At 45.8% G+C, this 19,041-nt stretch overlaps 1 long non-coding RNA gene across 1 annotated transcript in view; it reads right to left on the bottom strand.

Annotated features, from left to right (window-relative positions):
* Window positions 1-1,833: 1,833 nt before the first annotated feature.
* Window positions 1,834-19,041, bottom strand: part of LOC116940975 (uncharacterized) — a 34,192-nt gene continuing 16,984 nt past the window's right edge. The window contains exons 2-3 of the long non-coding RNA XR_004402626.2: window positions 15,752-15,855; window positions 1,834-12,486 (exon numbers count right to left, since the gene is read on the bottom strand). This is a non-coding gene — a long non-coding RNA (uncharacterized LOC116940975). The remainder of the gene's footprint in view (window positions 12,487-15,751; window positions 15,856-19,041) is intronic.

The raw sequence follows: 19,041 nt of genomic DNA, 5'->3' as shown, positions 1-19,041 counted from the left end.
CTAAATTCTATGCTAATTCCTTTGTCAAGGGGTGCCTCTGTGGATGTGTATGCTTTGACTTTAACATAGCCATTTCTGTGACCAGTCACAAGCTAATCACTCAGCTATTTCAATGCTAAATTCTATGCTAATTCCTTTGTCAAGGCGCTTTGTTTCTTCTCACACAGCTTAAAGGTCGCGATCTGAGCGTGGCTTTGTTCGCTCCAGCGCTGTCCTCCAGACAGTCTCGTCCCTTCACCTGATGGAGGTCGCTTGTGTTGTGGCCGAAACGTCGTGATTTTTTGTTGTTTTATTTTTTACCTACGTGACTTTACAGAATAGAACCAAAGAGTACACATGACAGATGCAACGTCACAGCTCACTTGCCGTGCAAAATATATACATAATTGCCCCCGCCTCCCCAAAAAAAATACAAAAGTGTATTTTTATAATTTTTGCATGGTGTACAGTCTGGAAAGTACCCACATGGCAAACTTCAAGTTTGTTGCATGTCGGGAAGTACGCTAAACATTTTGAACAGACACACATAATCAAAAATTTCGCTTTTATATATAGATGAATGAATGAATAAAGCGCTCTACCTAGTATTTACCTGTTATAAACCTTTTTCATGTGTAGTACCCCAGTAATTACCCTGTAATCGGGTAATTTGTTTGGGGAATGGGTAAAGGTAGGGTAAAAGTAGGCTCGTTGCTTTTGACCTTTTACCTTACCTTGCTAAAGGGTAAAAGGCAAGGGTAGAGTGATTGTATGGTGGTAAGGTAAAAGGTAGGGTAAAGGTAAGCTCGTTGTTTTTACCTTACCTTGCCGAGGCCTAGTCGCTAAACGTCTCCGCTAGATATTGCACTACAAGATAGTAGTCGGCTATCTCAGTCAGGGCCGTCGGTGTTAGACGGCGAGCGTTGTGTACAAACTAGCCTGAGCTACTGTGGAGAGTGTGTGGACGAGACCGTGGAAGTTGTTAATAAAGAAGGTGCCTCCTAGATGCGTCGACACTACACATGTTAATTTCTACGAGGCGAAGATCAGTGTGACCACGGATGTTCGTATTGAGCAATGAATCACATTGCACAGCTGCGATTTTATTTATGGGTGGGGAAAGGGTGGCAATTGCTGATATGTATGCCGTGTTTATGGTTTTTGAAGAAAAATGTGTTAAAGGTTAAAAAAATTATCTTGTCAAATTGGTTTAGCACGTGGACCCGCCGCATGCAGTTAAAGTGATGCATTAGCAATCCCAACTGATGACTCTCCAATCATGCCACCGAAAGCACGAAGGCACACGTGCTGTAGACAAAGGGCACGAGTGGCTCAAGCTCCACATCACACACACAAAGACCCCCCACCCCCGTATAACCTTAACATTATTCTTGGGGCAAGTGCTGCTAGCGAAGAGTACCTATGAAGGCTGACACGGTACACGGGGAGGGGAGGGGGGGGGGGCAGCACTACGCCTGGCCGCTTTTGTCTTCCTAGTGGTGATATTTACACAACGCACCAGCTACTCATTTGTGGCTGAGTCGACCTAGGGGAAGCCCATGACTGGTTCAGATAATCGTCACTGGTGGTGGTCGTGAGCGGGAATCAAACTCGGGTAAACCGGGTTCGTAGCGCAGTGCACTAACCACCACACTACCGCTCCCCCCTACACACGCCACACCCTCACACCCTAATTTGCCTTCCCCCACAACACTCCTCAAAGCATCACCCTCCACCCTGTCTCTCCCACTTATAAGTTTCGCACCCTGTGTGTTACCCTAACTCGCTTGTTGATGTTTCTCCATTGAGCTTTCCCCCCCCACCTCTGGCCCCGCCGCCCAACTCCGCCTGGCCCCTACGCTGCACCTTCCTTCCCCTGGGCCTTTCTCCAATAAAATACTTCTAGTGACAAACACAAGTGCAACGGTCGGAGCAGGGCCAGCTTTAAGGATCTTTGCCTCTTGGACACCAGTGCAGAAGAGACCCCCTCCCCCACACCCTCACGATCACGCCTTTGACAATACAAAGACAAAGATCCGCCGTATAGCTTTACCCGACTGTTAGGGCAAGTGCTGTTAGGGAATGGCACCTACGAAGGCCGGCACGGTACACACGAGGGGGTGGGTGGCCAGCACCACACCCGGCCACCGTCTCCCCAGTGGCGATATTTACACGTCCCACCAGTGACACATTTGAGGCAGAGTCGACCTAGGGGAGGCCCAGGACCGGTTTATATAATCGTCACCGGTGGGTGATTGGCCAGCACCACGCCCGACCGCCTTTGTCTCCCCAGAAAAGATGTTTACACCTCGCACCGGGTCCTAATTCCAGGAATACAGACACACACAACGTCCACAACCTTCAGTGCTGGGAAGTCCTTCAATGCAAATAACCCCGACCACTTACCCCTGGGCTGCACCCATCTCAGGCCTATATAACACCCTGCTGCTTCAGCAGCTCTCTTGCTATATTTTTTCACCTGAGGACAATTGCTTGTGTTGCGATCGAAACGTCGTGATTTTTAAAATTATTATTTTTCTATCTACGTGACTTTACCGAAAGACCCAAAGAGTATGCAAATAACAAGTTATGGTGGAGGCGGTGCGAGGTTAGTACTGCAGTGAGAGTATTGCTTATGTTTAACCAAATGATGCGCTCCCAGAACCCCACGTGGTGGCTGATGGGATGTGTAGCAATATAAAATGTAATTGTCACGTATTTTACGTGGATATAAGTGAAGGCGGTGCATTGTCTGCTTGTTTTATTCAGTACAAGCGCGATAGTGGAGGGTTGGATCTGTGTCACATGGGAAAATTTTGAGGATTAAAATAAAAAATACAACAGCATTTCATGACGAGAGCATATTTCACAACATTCATATTAAAATAATAACATCAATAAACAGTCATATACGCCTCTCAATAAAAAGACAACATATTTTCCGCTGCCCCCTCTGGAGATTTAGTTAATGGGCAGATATCCCATTTTGCTCCAAATGCCCTCGTCGTAAATTAATTTAGCCCTGGAATGACGGCAACCCTCCTGTCAAAGCGTGCATCTCGTAATTCCACGTCTTTTTTTACTTAAATATAGAAATCTACAGATGACCCTACAGGGTGAGTGTTCACATTTGACACGTAATGAGTGGTGACAAGAGAAGGTTTCCTTGGGGCGCGATGCAATACCACAATCGCTTTCTATTAAAAGACGTGCAATTTGCTTTGTGACAATTGCGGTGCTGCAGTGCGGATGCATTTAAATTGTTTCACAATGCAACGTACACACACACACGCGCGCGCGCGTAATTTAATGCGTCAATTTGGGTGAGCGTGAGTCACAATTCAAGTTGCTCATTTGAGACGGGCCTTGTTAGCGAATGTCTCGTGTTGTCTTCAGCACCTCTGCCTTTTTGCAGCCGCTTATAAATTACAAATGCCAGAGTGCGACTGCCGTCGCAGATCTCAAATCAATGACCACAACCTAACACCGCTGTCCGCTTCTTCCATCATTCCACCGTGGCAGCATTTGAGATAAGTCTACCAGGCTGCTCCTGAAGCCGACTCACACTGGCTTACACACCAACCTCGACACGAGGGAAATGAACGTTGCGAATCTCCATCCCCATCATACGAACGAAGAAGATGAAGTATGCTGCTCACCTGCATGGTACGGCGCATGCAACAACACTTGGCGTCACTGCGGCCTCGGGAGAGCCGTGATTACATCTCGATTATGGCCATTCGTGAAACAGCGGCTCTAGCCCACGCCGAGAGGCAACGCGCGTTGGGGAATTCATGGCAACGTCGCGCACACAGCATCGGTCCTGCTCTGTAATTAAGAAACCACTTACCGCACCAGAAAGCAATTCGCTGCGGTCGGAAATGTACAGGGGGGGGGGAGAGTTGATGGGGTGGAGTTGTGCTGCGATAATGTGAATGAAGGGCAACCTGATTACGCCGGGTTATTATTTAAGCGCGCGGTCATGCGCCTTTCTCCCAGGTTCAGGGAGGAAGAGTTATCGTGGGCGACGAGACGCGGAACGCATCTGATGTGCGGTGCAATAGACTCGCGATTGCGAGAGGTGCTCCCAATTTTCATACTTTGATACTGGCAAAAAAAGGTATCCCATGATGTAGCTGCTCGCCCCGAGCTATAAGTGTTCTGCATTGTCTTTGTGCTGTTCGCCTTGTGACGTTTTCTGGTCTGACACTGGTGAGACAAGGCCATAAAGAAGGCTGTCTCTGGTGTAGACCAATCACTTTCAAGAACAATGCGTATATTGTCAGAGCATGTTTGTTTGCATGTTCACCGCAAGTACGTGTGGTTAATGCAAACTTGTTTCCGTGCAAAAGGGTATCTATTAGGTGACTGAACATCTTAACACCTGTTTTATTGCCAGAAAAGGTAAAACATATTCTTATGTTTAATATTTTGATCCTGGTAAAACAAAAGGTCCTATTATGCATGGGGGCTCGACTGCTATGCTAGGGGGCGAGTGAGTTTCACATCCCCACCCCCTCCTCCAGTGCCAACAACTCTAGCGGTGGATATTTATTGTCACCGCTGTATGTACAGAGAGTACGTAGAACTTCCTTTGCACCGTACGTACGCAACCGTGCTAATCGGAGGTGCGGGGCAAGGACAACAAACTAAACACTGCTGCACTTGAGTTGATTTCACCCCTCCATCTCCATGGTCGATGTCCTCCGCCAGTGTGCGCCTTCTTTTAGCTGCCACGTTGTCATTCAGCCACAATCACCGGACATCATCATCATCACCCCATGCAGCGTCGTGTTCTGCCCAAGCCCCAATGACTTTTCTGAAAAGGCAATGTGATGATATAGTTTTGGTCCCGTAGCTACTTGCCACTCACAATTTGTAAATGCAATTCAGAAGTTGTTGACACGCGCCTGGAGATACGAACTTCATGTTTGTTGATTTCTACACCGTTATTTTAAGGTGTCCAGCAGCATGGGCGGAGTTTGCGGGGGCAGGGCACGGGATGAGCAGGACCCTCCATAAAAAAAGTAGTATTGAGACTCATCATGGCTTTCTTAGATGAGAAAAAGGACATTGTTGTTCATATTTACGAGTGGTGGCTTTCTGTGAATTAAGCCTGAATATTGATACACAATCACGGCACCCAGTTTTGGAAATGGGCAGATGATTACACAACAGTAATAAAATACACTAAAGGTGATTTCTAGAAAGCAAAAGATACTGTCGTCACCATAAGCTTGGTCCGGTCCCATCATACCTTGCATATCACATGACATCACCAAGCTGCATGTATACATTCACACAGCCGTGTTTTAGACAACCAACTAACACGATTCTAAATTGTGGTCACATTGGTATAGTGTACTGGTTGCAACCTTGTTCGGAATCATCAGTTAGACATCGTTGCTTCCTACCACTGGCACGGTACAAAAAATTGAAAAACTAGTATTTTGTAATAAGGATGAATTGCCTAAGTTATCAACAGAAGGTGTGTATCGGATAAATTGCTTATGTGGCAGATGCTATATTGGACAGATGGGACACAACAGCGGAAGACTAAAAGAACACCAAATAAATATTAAATGCTCTCAAACACAACTGTCTTGCAGTTGCAGAACATGCTTGCCAACAAGGACACTCAATTGATTTTGATAACGCTGAAGTGTTGTGTAAAGCTAATAATTACTGCCCGAGACTAATTCGAGAATCCATTGAAATTGAGAGAAATACAAATTATTTTAACCTCTCTGACAGCTACAGGCTTAGTGCGGCCTGGAAGCGTATTATTAAGTAATACATCTTACAACAACAATTCCTTATAGAGGAAACGCATGATAATTAACTGATTACGAATATATCATATAATTACAATAGCCCCCCCCTCCTCCGCCTCTGATCTCTGCACCTGATGGGTGCAGTGATGACGTCATCTTGCTCCATTTAAGACCAGAAGCAGGTGGATGGCTTCACTATTCTGGGAAATCACCCGATGATGCTAGATGTAATTACCAGCAAAACGGCATATTCAATTTGTAAATGTTGTGGATTTACTCTCCAACACACCAAAGTCGTAACTAATTGGCGCGTTGTTTACGTGACAAACCTTACTGGCAGTGTCGGATGGTGGAGGGTTTCGACACGTTCATACTTACGCGATCTAACCCAACAAAAAAACTTTTTTACGAATAATATTGGTCGCGAAAGCCTACGTGTTAAACTAGCTGCAATGTATGTTTAGAGTCATGGATTAAAAAGCATTCCTATAAATGGGACGAGGATGCGATCGTTGGATAAGATGTAGGGCTAGGATCATGTTGCAGTTGGCTGCCGTCGATTATGAAATCGAGCGTGTCGCAGGCTGTCATTTTTATGCGGGGGGGGGGGGGGTGATGGTGAGGTGGGGGGGTCCCGATCACCGTTCGGCGGAGTGATTTACTCATCGCAGCCCGCATGGAGCCGCGCGGTTGAGCCGGCGTGCAAGTGCGCGCGGCGGAGTGAATTAAGGATGTGGAAAAAATGCGATTTGAAAAAAAAATTGCGGGACCGCGCAGAGCCTGAGCCTGCTGAGCCACTCACCGGAAAATATGGGGAGAGAGAAATGTGCATCGGAGGTAGTCAAACCCGCATCACAGCCGAGCCGCTCCAATAGTGGCACTGGTTGTCATGTGGAGATAACAATTCTAGATTTGAAGCTTTCGTGACTGCAAGGATCCATACTCTTTGGTTCTATTCGATAAAGTCACGTAGGTAAAAAATAAAACAACAAAAATCACGACGTTTCGGCCACAACACAAGTGGCCTTCATCAGGTGAAGGGACCAGACTGTCTCGAGGACAGCGCTGGAGTGAACACAGCCAAGCTCAGACCGCGACCTCTAAGCTTGTGTGAGAGGAATTAAGGTGCCTTGACAAAGGAATTAGCATAAAAATTTGCATTCAATTGGCGGACTTAGCATGGTGAACGGATGAGAGGGGGTGAACATATGCAGACCGGCGAGGGGGGGAGGGGGAGTTTACATATTGATGGTGTGAAAAGGGAATTTAAGCAGCTGCGAAAGTTTGGGATTCCACTACTTGAAAAAATATACTGTACCAGTTTAACATGTAGGCTTTCGCTACCAATATTATTCATAATAAAGGTTTTTGGGTTAGATCGCGTTTATTTATAAATGTGTCGTAACCCTCCACCACCCGACACGGCCAATCAGCAAAAAAGTGTCACGTTGACAAAAGACAAATAATTCACTACTTATTATGAATAATATACTGTACCATTGAAAATTAGTTTAATGTTTGGTTCGATTTAGAACATCTTTCCAATGGTTGCTTAATTTGAAACCATCTTCTCGGTTGAAATTGTGTCTGTGTTTGTAAATCTGAATTGCCTCGTGAACAAATCTCTGATAAAAACCCGTGGGTTTGCAAAGAACCTTGGTATCGGAGAAAATTATATCGTGATCACCCACAGCGTTGTAACAGTGATCAGCTACGGCAGAAGAATTCGTTTTCTGTCAGACACCTAGCTGCCTTTCACTGGCAAGACCGCGTCAGCAGCACTTAACTTAGCCCAATTGGTCTCTATGGTCAAAGACGTTGTACTGTCCCCTGACGATATCCTTGTCAGCTTCGATGTGGTCTCTTTGTTCACCAAGGTCCCAGTACCTGATACCATTGAAATAATTGAAAATTTGGTCCAACATGGACTAGACCCCGATACACCTGCGCTGGTGAGACACTGCTGGTGAGACACTGCCTCACCAACACCTACTTTACTTGGAATGGTTCCTTCTACAAACAAAATGAGGGTACCCCCATGGGATCCCGATTGTCACCGGTGATAGCCAATATTTTCATGGAGAAATTTGAATCAGACGCCATCCAGACTTCCACCCTCAGACCTTCCCTGTGGAAGAGATATGTAGACGACACTTTCGTCATTTGGCCACATGGCCTCCCGGCTTTGAACCTTTTCCTAGACCACATTAATTCCAGACACCCCGCCATCAAATTCACCATGGAAATGGAGAAAGATGGCAAGCTTGCATTCTTGGATGTTCTGTTTGAGAGGAGACCTGATGGCTCATTGGGACATTCTGTCTACAGGAAACCCACCCACACAGATTCCTACTTGAAACCTGATTCCCACCACCACCCGATGCAAAATAATTCCCTCATCAAAACGTTATACCACAGGGCTCATTGCATTTCGGACCAACACCACTTGACCAGTGAATTAAAACATGTGCATCTGGCCCTCAAAAGGAATGGATACTCTGACCGTACCATCCGCCAAGCTGTTTCTCCCTCCATACAAAACAACCACTTGATACTCCGATCAAAACCATCACACTGCCATATATAGCAGGCGTTACTAAAAAGATCTCCAAAATTCTAAACAAACACAAGATACTGGTCCGGTTCAATACAGTACACAAAATCCGTGACCTGATCCCTTCCGTGAAGGATGTTATTCCTGACTTACAGTACCCCGGAGTTTACAAATTGAGCTGCACCTGTGGTGACTGCTATATCGGGGAGACGAAACGACATGTCTCTGACCGAATTCGCGAGCACAAATCAGATTTGAAACACGGCAGAACGAATTCTTCTGATGATGCTAGTTGTAATTACTGGTGAAACGTCGTACTCAGATGATAAATGTTGTGGATTTGCTTTCCAACACACCGGTGTGCTGTACTAGTAACGAATTGGCATGTTGAGTTTATGTGACAAACCTTACAAATTGGCTGTCGGGTGGTGGCGTGTTTAATGCAACATTAACGCGATCTAACAAAAAAACGATATTAGGGCGCTGTATTGTGAGTTTCTCAAGATCGAGGAGGAGTGATCGTGGGGTGGCACGTGCCCCCCAAATGATACGAACGAAATCCCTAATTTCGATCGGATCATTGGGGTTTGTTCGTAATAAATCGGCATTTTGTAACCCCCACTGCCACTGTGTAGAATATTATTACGTGCCAGAGACTCTGTGAGATGATAGAACAATAGTCTGAGTCCATAATTGGCAATAAGTAACGGAAAAGCAGTTTTAAGTGACTCACATAATTATGTGCAGTTGCATTTACAGTACACGACTTCTCTGAAGGCATCATACCTTCAGCGAACGCGATGCCGATCACACACGGTTCAAATTCGACCCTCGATCGATGGCTGCGCCATCGCCCCGCACGTGTCGAATGAAAAGCAAGGGACAAGTCCTTACATACTAACAACTCCTATAATTTTTCATTGCTGGGGAGATTGCCCCCTCCTACCTGGAAATCCTTGCTCCGCCATTGGATGCCCCCACACCGCATTGCCAAAATTGTCTACTCCGTTGCCAGATCCCGCAGCTGCTGCACAATAGAGACACAGCAACCCCCGAGATCTGCCCAAAGAGCATCACACCACCTGGTCTTAAGCCTCTCCCCTTGGTCGCCAGACTCTTGGAGTTCACTCCAGTGACAGTCTGTGTAATTGCTCCGCCCCCATCCCTGCACACACGTTCCACCAAAGTCCTGCTACCTCTTTTTTGGCAAAATCTCTAATATCCGATGTTCTTCCACAATATCTACCAGCATTCACAAGCATTATTTGCATGCCATTGTCATTCCTACTGTTGGATTAAGGCATCTGCCCGCCATGTGAAGGTATATCGGTGGTTATTTGACCATACTTCACTACGCTGGTCAGTGCGGGTTGGTAAAGGCTTGAATGAGGGGAGTGGAGCGGTTCAGATATCAATCACCGCTGGCATTCGCCGTGGTTGGAAATCAAACTCAGGCTACTAGGTTCAGCGCAGTGTGATAATCACTGCTCGCTCCGCTGTTAAACCCCCCTAAGGATATAAATGTACAATTAAATAGCGCCAGATAAATTTTTAATCAAACGCAAGTGAAAACAGCAGACAACCACAGTATATATATTCTCATGGCAATGCACGGTTGTTCAATATGTAAAATAAATATTGGTCATGGTAAAAGTAAATCGGAATTAAAAATATAAACTGTTTACATTACTGTAGTTTCATTTGAGCTGCATGACCTATACGCGGCTTGATTGGTCGTCCTACACAGACGAGGAGTCGATGTCCTCTGCAGAGGCTGCAGTTGCTCACTCCTTTGAAATGCACTTTCGAGAAAGTCAAGTGACAGCCGCCTGTGCCTTTCATGTAAAGTCTCTGGGAGCGACATTAAGCGCTCCGCCGAACAACTCTCCCGCTTGGAACCGCGCCGTGACTCGTGCCCGTGAGAACACGTGGCGTGGCATGTTCAATGTGTACTCGGTGCACCGTTCATGTCCATGCCTTTTTTGCGTGCGACCTTCATTGTGCTCGGCCATACATAATCATTATCATCGGCGCTTAATTTATTCACCGATTATGTAACGGGTCACTGGTAGACTGGAATAGACACCTGATTAATAGCCACACACATAACCATAGGGAGAGGTATGTTGCGAGTGGATGTGCCAGGTGTGGACATATTCCCTGGGTCGTCGACCCAGATAAACCCAGCTGATATTAACCCCATGAGCCATGGTCGATCCAATGCTGGTTGAAGATCATCACCCCGTTCGGCACCAGACCTTAAGGTCCTGCGATGACGCAATCCTTCCATCTCACCCCTGCACATGACCTGATCTCATCACTCTTCTGTGCAGTGATCACCTTCTTGGGTGCGCTCTCTCCTTTGCCTGCCATTCCGTCACGGGTCTTTTCTCTCGTCGATCATTCTTTCTCTTGATGTATATTTATCAAGTACAGTGGCATTGGTGTCTAGTATGCACGCGATTCAACTGCACCAGGGCCTATAGGCCGGTGGGGCCCAGCTGGCAGGCGATGCAGAGGGTATTTTACTCCTTACACCAGGGACCATGTCAACTACGCCACTGCTTATGTCCACTCGCTTTAAAGTAGAGATTACCTGTGTAGTGGTTGATTTCACTCGGACAACTTTTGTCTTTCTTCCAACACCACTTTATTTACAGTTCTCCACATGTCCTCAATGCTCCACAGTTCCCTTGTTGCCACAGCTCGCTCGCCGTGCTTCACTCGACTCGCTCGCCACCTTTGTCTCTCCAATCTCCGCTTCTCCGTCAGCTCCGATGTCACTGTGCTTCCCCCACTGCTGGCTGCTTATCTCTGCTCTCCGCTATCACTGTGCTCTCTCCACTGCTAACTGCTTCGTCTCTGCTCTCCGCTACCACTGTGCTCTCTCCACTGCTAACTGCTTCGTCCCTACTCCCCGCTCTCCGCTATCACCGTGCTCTCTCTACTGCTGGCTGCTTCGTCTCTGCTCTTCGCTATCACTGTGCTCTCTCCACTGCTGACTGCTTCGTCTCTGTCTTCCGCTCTTCGCTATCACTATGCTCTCTCCACTGCTGACTGCTTCGTCTCTGTCTTCCGCTCTTCGCTATCACTATGCTCTCTCCACTGCTAGCTGCTTCTCTCTTCAGCTGCTCCACGTCTTGCCTCGTCCAGCCCCCCCGACTCCAACTCCCCGTTTCTTCTCGCGTCTCCCCAATTTGTCCCAGCTCTCATTACACCCCAATTAATTAACCCGCAGTCCCAACGGCACTCCGCGTGCCCGTGCGCCTGTCACCTCGCCAGACTTCAAGACGCCACTCCAGCACTGACAACAACACCAGCCAATCACACTCCAGCACTGACAACCACACCAGCCAATCACAGCCGTCCCTGGCTCCCCCCAGCTTAATTGGCACAATCGGTACCTCATCGTCCCAATATGACCCCCTACTGCCCTGCTCCCGCGCAAACTCACCAATTACCACCCATGCGCCTCTTTATTCCACTACACCTGCACGAACCACAAATTGGCGCCGTTATTTAACGAGCTTGCTCAAATCAGAGTCTATGTCTGTGAGCCGTCCGTAGGTATAAGCGGTCGAGAATCTAACCGCCTGGAAGTGCTTGCCATCACGTGCAGCCGGTGTCAATTGTTCTGAATTCGCCCTCACGCGTGTTGGTGTGAATAGTTGAGGGGCACAAAGACGCCCCTATAGCCTTAACAGACTGTAGGGGCAGTGAGTGGCACTCCCAGGATCACTCACGTACGCCATATTACCGTGTCTCGACTTGTGTGAGATCATCCTGGAAGATTCATCGCTGAAGCCAGATATCCAATGTGAACGACAATTGTAATTGATGTAGCACCTAAATGTATACGCGTCTCAAGACACATTTACAGCGAAGGTAAACAGTTGTGAAGCCACACAGTTTATGAATACAATTATATACATACTGTATACAAAATAACTGCAATAGTTAAACAGGAAACATACAATGGGCAACTCTTAATAACTGGCTAGTACCTTATTGATGTAGGCTCTACCTTTCTGATACTCTTTCACCATACATAGCTGGCCTAGGTCTTGAACTCCATGTCCACTCCGCATTCTTTTCCATCCTGGTTCACCACTTGGAGCCACCTCTCTCTCGGCTTGCCTCCCGGTTCCTGCTCTGGTGCTTCCATGTGTGGTGGTCACTCTGTAAACACGCACACGCTACACAGTAACTACCAGAGCGGGGTCATTCATAACCCTGATGGAGACCCCGCCTGAGGGGTAGAAGCTGTGAAGTGTGTGTGTGTGTGTGGGATCCCCCAGAACCCTGGTCCTAGACAGAAAGTGGGGTCGAACAAGCACAGATTGTTGGGCTCCCTGTGACCAGCACCTCTCCTGAGGGGAGGGGCCTGCGAGGGATCTGTGATCCCTCGGTACCCCCGCCCCTCGGTGGGAAATGGTATAAAAGGCGGGCTCCTGAGAGCAGCGAGGAGTTGGTCTCAAGCCGAAGCCGTGGAGCCGCCTGAAGAGGAGATCCTGGACCCCAAGCCCCGACGTCCTTCTGAGGGCCGGGGCTCAGTGTGGTGCCAGTGGTCAGGAGGCTAGGGCCCTGAAGTTCCCTCAGCCCGACGTCCTTCTCATGGCCGAGTCTGGACGGGCCAGTGGTCAAAGACCCACCGGTGCCGGCAGTGGGTCAGCCTCCCCTGGGTCCAGCTAGCCGGAGGGCTAGAGTAGTGGTTCGACCCAACGCTAGAGTAAGCTAGCCCGGAGGCTGTACCTCCCTAGGTGTGGGTATAAGGGGCCGTTACCCCTTCGTGTTAAGGACCTAGGGAATCGTTGTTAAGGATATAAATAAAAGTGTTTAATTCCTACTACGACTCCGTCTGCTTCTACGACTACTACATATGTTCATAACCTTTCTTCTGATGAGATTTCCCTTTCTCTTTCACGATGTGTCTGGCCGTCTCAGTGGACTTTAATATCTTGATAGTTTGACTTTGATGGATCCTACACATTTCCCTACTCGAGAGTGATCTCTTAAAATCTTCAACATCCATTTTTCGGCAGATAGAAAGGTACTATAATTATACAAAATTACTGCATAACGGTCACAGGAGATGTCATTTCGCGTGGAACGCTATCATTCCTGAGCCAATTATTTTTACAGGGTTATAACTGTTTTCAGAACCGATTACCAGTTCCGAATTTCAGCAACCTGTCATTATGGTTTTATTTTCCCTGTGTAGTTTTTTTTAATTATAAGGTTATGAAAAGCAAAATTGGAGAAACATTTTATTGCTGTATACTCAATGAGGGTTTTCTGAATAAATTATCAAATAAATGACATCAGGTGTCTGAGCGACTGTGAAATGTTTTGTTGTCACTCCTTTCCTGCTGGGCATAAGCCGATTCAATATTTCAATCCTCTATATCTGCAGTAATCCATTCTGCCTCCAGCCACCCAAACCCAACTTTTTAACTTACACAACATTCGTAACTGGAAATGGAGTATGATATCCCTCCCCATCAGTGCCGGATTATCCGAGTAGCACAAGCAGCTACATATGCTACCGGCCCCGCACTTTCAAGGGCTCCTCGCTAAATGTTTTCAAGCTATCAATTCCGGTTCAGTGATTCTGCATTTGCTCTATTCCTTTAGTACTATACTGCTTTCAACTTTTATGAACTACTGAGTGTTTAAGATTAGCGATTTGTCGTATTATCTGGCTCTATAGCAAATGAAAAAAATACGATTACTTTACTATGCAAGTTAAAAAGTAGTGTTTTCATATTGATGTGTTTTTATATTTAGGGCCCCTTTATAACATATGCTACAGGCCCCGCGATAGCTTAATTCAGCACTGCTCCCCATGCATCCTAGGAACAATAACCGCCCCCACTCCTTTCCACACCTCCGACTAGCGAGGTCGACTACGTACGGTGTGAAAGAAGTTCAACACACCATCCTTATCTCCTCGTAGTGCACAGTAATGGGATGTATCAAGTGATGTTTCAATGAACCCGTATACTTTAAAACTATTAGAGAGACTCACTGTTGTTTTGTTTATAATGCGTTTGTTGTATTCTCATTTTCACCTTTAAATAAATAAAGGTTTGCGTTAAAGGCACACCATTATGAACACCGGGTAACCACCCGCTACGGATGCTTGAGATGTAAAATTGCAAGCGTTGAATCGTGAACTCGATCCAGCAAGAAAACGAGAGGACAAAATATTTATTCAAGCACAGGGAACACTTTGGCTTTTTATATTTTCGGCACACTGAAAATATACTTTACGGCGATGTGCCTGTCATGCGGTTTGCAACAATGAGTGTGAGAGCTGAGATATTTTTAACCCTGAAGGGGCGTGCGTTGCCATTACTGCTGCTGCTGTTGCTGCGGCGATGAATAATGCGCGTACGTGTGATTTGCTATTTCCTCCAGACAAAAGCGTCATTACATGGGAGTCGTTTGTCACACAGAGGAAGTCAACACTGCCATCCAGTGGCTGGCCTTCGGACGAAAATAGCCAAGCTCCCCAAACCCACACGCATCCCGCGAATGTCGTGACATCATCCAAAGGGTGTCACGACCTTCATACCCCTCCGGCATGAGCATATTGTGCATTTACCCCAATTGACATATTCTGTAGTATATTTTTTTTTACACACGTACATATTCTGTGGGAGTAACATTTTAATTTGTTTCAATTTCGAAGGTTACAGTGATTATACATCCATTGGTAAAACAATTCATTATCCTCATTTACGAATTATTCATCCGTTCAAAAAAATGTTATCTCTATATGGAATATACTTCTTCAATGTGACACTTAAATACATTTTCAGACAAAGAAAGTACACATTCGAAAATTACAAATCCCGTGTTATAGCTCAATGTAATGTAACACGATGCAGTATATACAAAAATAAACTGCATGAAATAATTTGATGGAAAATTCTAAACGGTTAAACCGAAACACAATTGTGTAAAAAAACAAGGCGATATTCGAAAACCTGAGAATGTCTCTTCCCTACATGCCGTCGTAGAGCTGTTCAGCGCGTGCGGCGTGATTGACACACAATGGTCAATCACTGGATTCTTCATACACATACATTCCAGTCGAAGCGTTCATGATCAATGAGTGGGCGATTTCCGAGAGTGGTTTCTTGATGGACGGTTTCAGTGCGGCGGAACATATGAACGTCTACTCTCCGTTTGTTCTCCAACAGCTGTTGCCACTAACCGACCCATATCCCGGCAAATTAAGCACCCACTGGGCTCCAAGCCAGTGCATTTGTGCGAGCCATGTGGATTCACCCTTTTATCAAATTCAACCCACGGCAATTTCCCACCTTCCCATACATGTGTCCCTAGGGAAGACATGCAGGGTTCATCGCCATGACGAACAGCTGCGAATGCCTAAACGAGTGGCCTGGTCAGCGGAGTCATACGTCCCAGAACGTACCTGATGTGATGCATCATCACCCAGGATATTGTTGCAGCTGCCGTTTTTAGTGGGATATTTCTCCAGCTGATGTGATCGTGGTAAAAGAGCTGGCCGGGGTGTCACTAAAAAGAGAAGACAACGTCCTCCTTCCAACCACCGCTGTGCTGGTCACATCAAAGCAACGGTTATAATTAAAATAGATGGCACAACACTGATATTTCAACACTCCCTAATGTACATCTTCATATCTTCGTCATTACCTCCCCTCCTGATGTTTATAAATCTCCTAGCGCAGAACTGGCAGTGGACAGGTAATTGTGTGCGGTGAAGGAGGCCCCCTGGTGATGAAGAGGCTTAGAGTCGGCTATTCTCGATCACTTCCAACTCTGCAGAACAACATTTGTGCTGTTCGGCGTTTGAGTAATGGCGCAATAGACGATAATTTCGGCAGCATAGAAGCAGTCTTCAGCTTATCCATTACAAGTGGCGTGATTAAACAAACCGGCTATTCTAATGGTGCCTATACCATGGCAGCAGTGACGCGGCGGTTCACGCACTGGTTACAAACCCGGTGTGACCCGAGTTTGATGCCTGGGCATGGCTAACTGACATCAACGGTGAGTGATATCTGAACAGAGTCCTGTCCTCTACCCCACACTTACCTATTTACCTATTTTTAATTTACCAGATAAGGCCCACTAAGCTCTATATATCTGTTTCAGAAGCAACCTGCCACAAATTTTCGACCAATGAAGTGGCTTATCATGTTGAAATGTATAGCAACCAAATATACTCCAAGTGCACGTTTGTGAGCAGTGCTCTGAGGTGTCCTCCAACAATTCGCATGATCGACACGGTGTGCCTATTTCACTTCATCCAGCAGTGGATTTGAAGGGGCTGTAGAATATTAGTATCACATCATAACTATATATGACTATACTGTTTTACGTTGTGCTACTAGTTGAATAAAAAAACATTACGTTTTCACAATTAAAACATGTTATGTCGGTTTTTTTTTGCTGTGCTTATTGAGTGTGTCCAATGTTTATGTATACATGTTCATGCGATAAGGTTGTTCACATCAGTGGGTTTTTTATTATTATCGGTAACCGCGTGAAAAAAAAACCCCGTTAGAGAAAAGTTACCAATGAAGGAACGTAACCTTATTTATTTATTACCACTTTAACTGAGAAAAGAAGGGAGTGTCCGCGACTCTCCGATCCAGTGGTCGTCCGATTGGACTTCATTTCCCGGCGCGGCAATTGACACAATGTGGCCTGGAATTACAGGGCTACGCAAGTTTTACCTTTAAACTGAGCAACCGATGGCAAATGTACTAAGTGGTGGCTTAGGGCGCCGTGCAGCGCGCACGTTTACACGTGCCATGAGCGACGCATTCACGAATCAACATTTCAACTGGAATCGGTTTACGGGTTTGGACATTCGGAAGGTGGTCATTTATTCTGAAAACGGTTACCGGTTATCGTTTAACAACCCAAATACAAAACGATTTCGCGTGGTTTCTTTTGCAAACAACTTTATCCAAGTGTCCTGTTACAATTTGCTGTCAGTACCGAGCGGTACTGATAGTATGTGAAAGAAATGGTAACAACTGTTTTGTCAGCTTTAATGTTTTGGAGAAAAGTGTAACAGTACAAAGATGAATTTACCAATAATGCCAGACGATATTTATTATTAAAATGCATTATGACCCCACTTCATGAAGCATAGATGAACACATCATGGGTACATAATCATTGCATCTAATCTCTAAACACACATTGAGATTTAAAAAAACGATTATGAGAGCCGTTGCAGGCTGCTCATTGTAAACAAAATCACGCGTGATATCAATGTCTGGAACACATGTCTAGCCCCAGGCTAATCTTATCCGACACCCAAGCGAAAACGTGGCCACCCATTCTCGACACCCCCCCCCATCACCCCCACCCACAAACCCTCACTCCCTGATGTCCTCATCTCGGTTTTTGGCGACACAATGTGTGGAGTCATTGCTAAATTAGGCACGATGATGGATGGACTGCCAGGCTGGCACAGCTGGTGGAGAACATAAGAGCAACAGAGAGAGAGACAAACCGAGCAGCGAAGACTGGAAGAACACGGGATGCGCCTGCAGTAGGGCTGAACGATTAATCGATTCCAAAACGAAAACGCAATTTGAAACAATGCGATTAGCAAATCACAAAGGCTGCGATTTTTTTTGCGATTTGAAGAGTCCTATTACTTTCTCATTGGAATTGTATTTTTTATTATTATAACTTTATTTATTAAACTTAACAATTGTTCTATGTTTGATTGTTCTATTTCAATGAAAACATTTTAATAAACACATGTTGGAGCAATTAATCTATTTAAGTTCTCATCCTTGCACTAGAATATATAGAGCAGTTCGTATTTTTTGGTATCATGTGATAATGCTCCATCACATGTTTTACATCTATTACAGTGAGGGAAAAAAGTATTTGATCCCCTGCTGATTTTGTACGTTTGCCCACTGACAAAGAAATGATCAGTCTATCATTTTAATGGTAGGTTTATTTGAACAGTGAGAGACAGAATAACAACAACAAAATCCAGAAAAAACGCATGTCAAAAATGTTATAAATTGATTTGCATGTTAATGAGGGAAATAAGTATTTGACCCCCTCTCAATCAGAAAGATTTATGGCTCCCAGGTGTCTTTTATACAGGTAACGAGCTGAGATTAGGAGCACACTCTTAAAGGGAGTGCTCCTAATCTAAAGGGAGTGCTCCTAATCTCAGCTTGTTACCTGTATAAAAGACACCTGTCCACAGAAGCAATCAATCAATCAGATTCCAAACTCTCCACCATGGCCAAGACCAAAGAGCTCTCCAAGGATGTCAGGGACAAGATTGTAGACCTACACAAGGCTGGAATGGGCTACAAGACCTTTGCCAAGCAGCCTGGTGAAAAGGTGACAACAGTTGGTGCGATTATTCGCAAATGGAAGAAACACAAAATAACTGTCAATGTCCCTCGGCCTGAGGCTCCATGCAAGATCTCACCTCGTGGAGTTGCAATGATCATGAGAACGGTGAGGAATCAGCCCAGAACTACACGGGAGGATCTTGTCAATGATCTCAAGGCAGCTGGGACCATAGTCACCAAGAAAACAATTGGTAACACACTACGCCGTGAAGGACTGAAATCCTGCAGCGCCAGCAAGGTCCCCCTGCTCAAGAAAGCACATATATATGCCCGTCTGACGTTTGCCAATGAACATCTGAATGATTCAGAGGACAACTGGGTGAAAGTGTTGTGGTCA

Source organism: Petromyzon marinus, chromosome 10, assembly GCF_048934315.1.
Source record: "Petromyzon marinus isolate PM22_M1 ecotype Great Lakes invasive population chromosome 10, UKy_Petmar_22M1.pri1.0, whole genome shotgun sequence".
In the NCBI taxonomy this organism is placed as follows: domain Eukaryota; kingdom Metazoa; phylum Chordata; class Hyperoartia; order Petromyzontiformes; family Petromyzontidae; genus Petromyzon; species Petromyzon marinus.
This window is presented reverse-complemented; position numbering and strand designations above follow the sequence as displayed.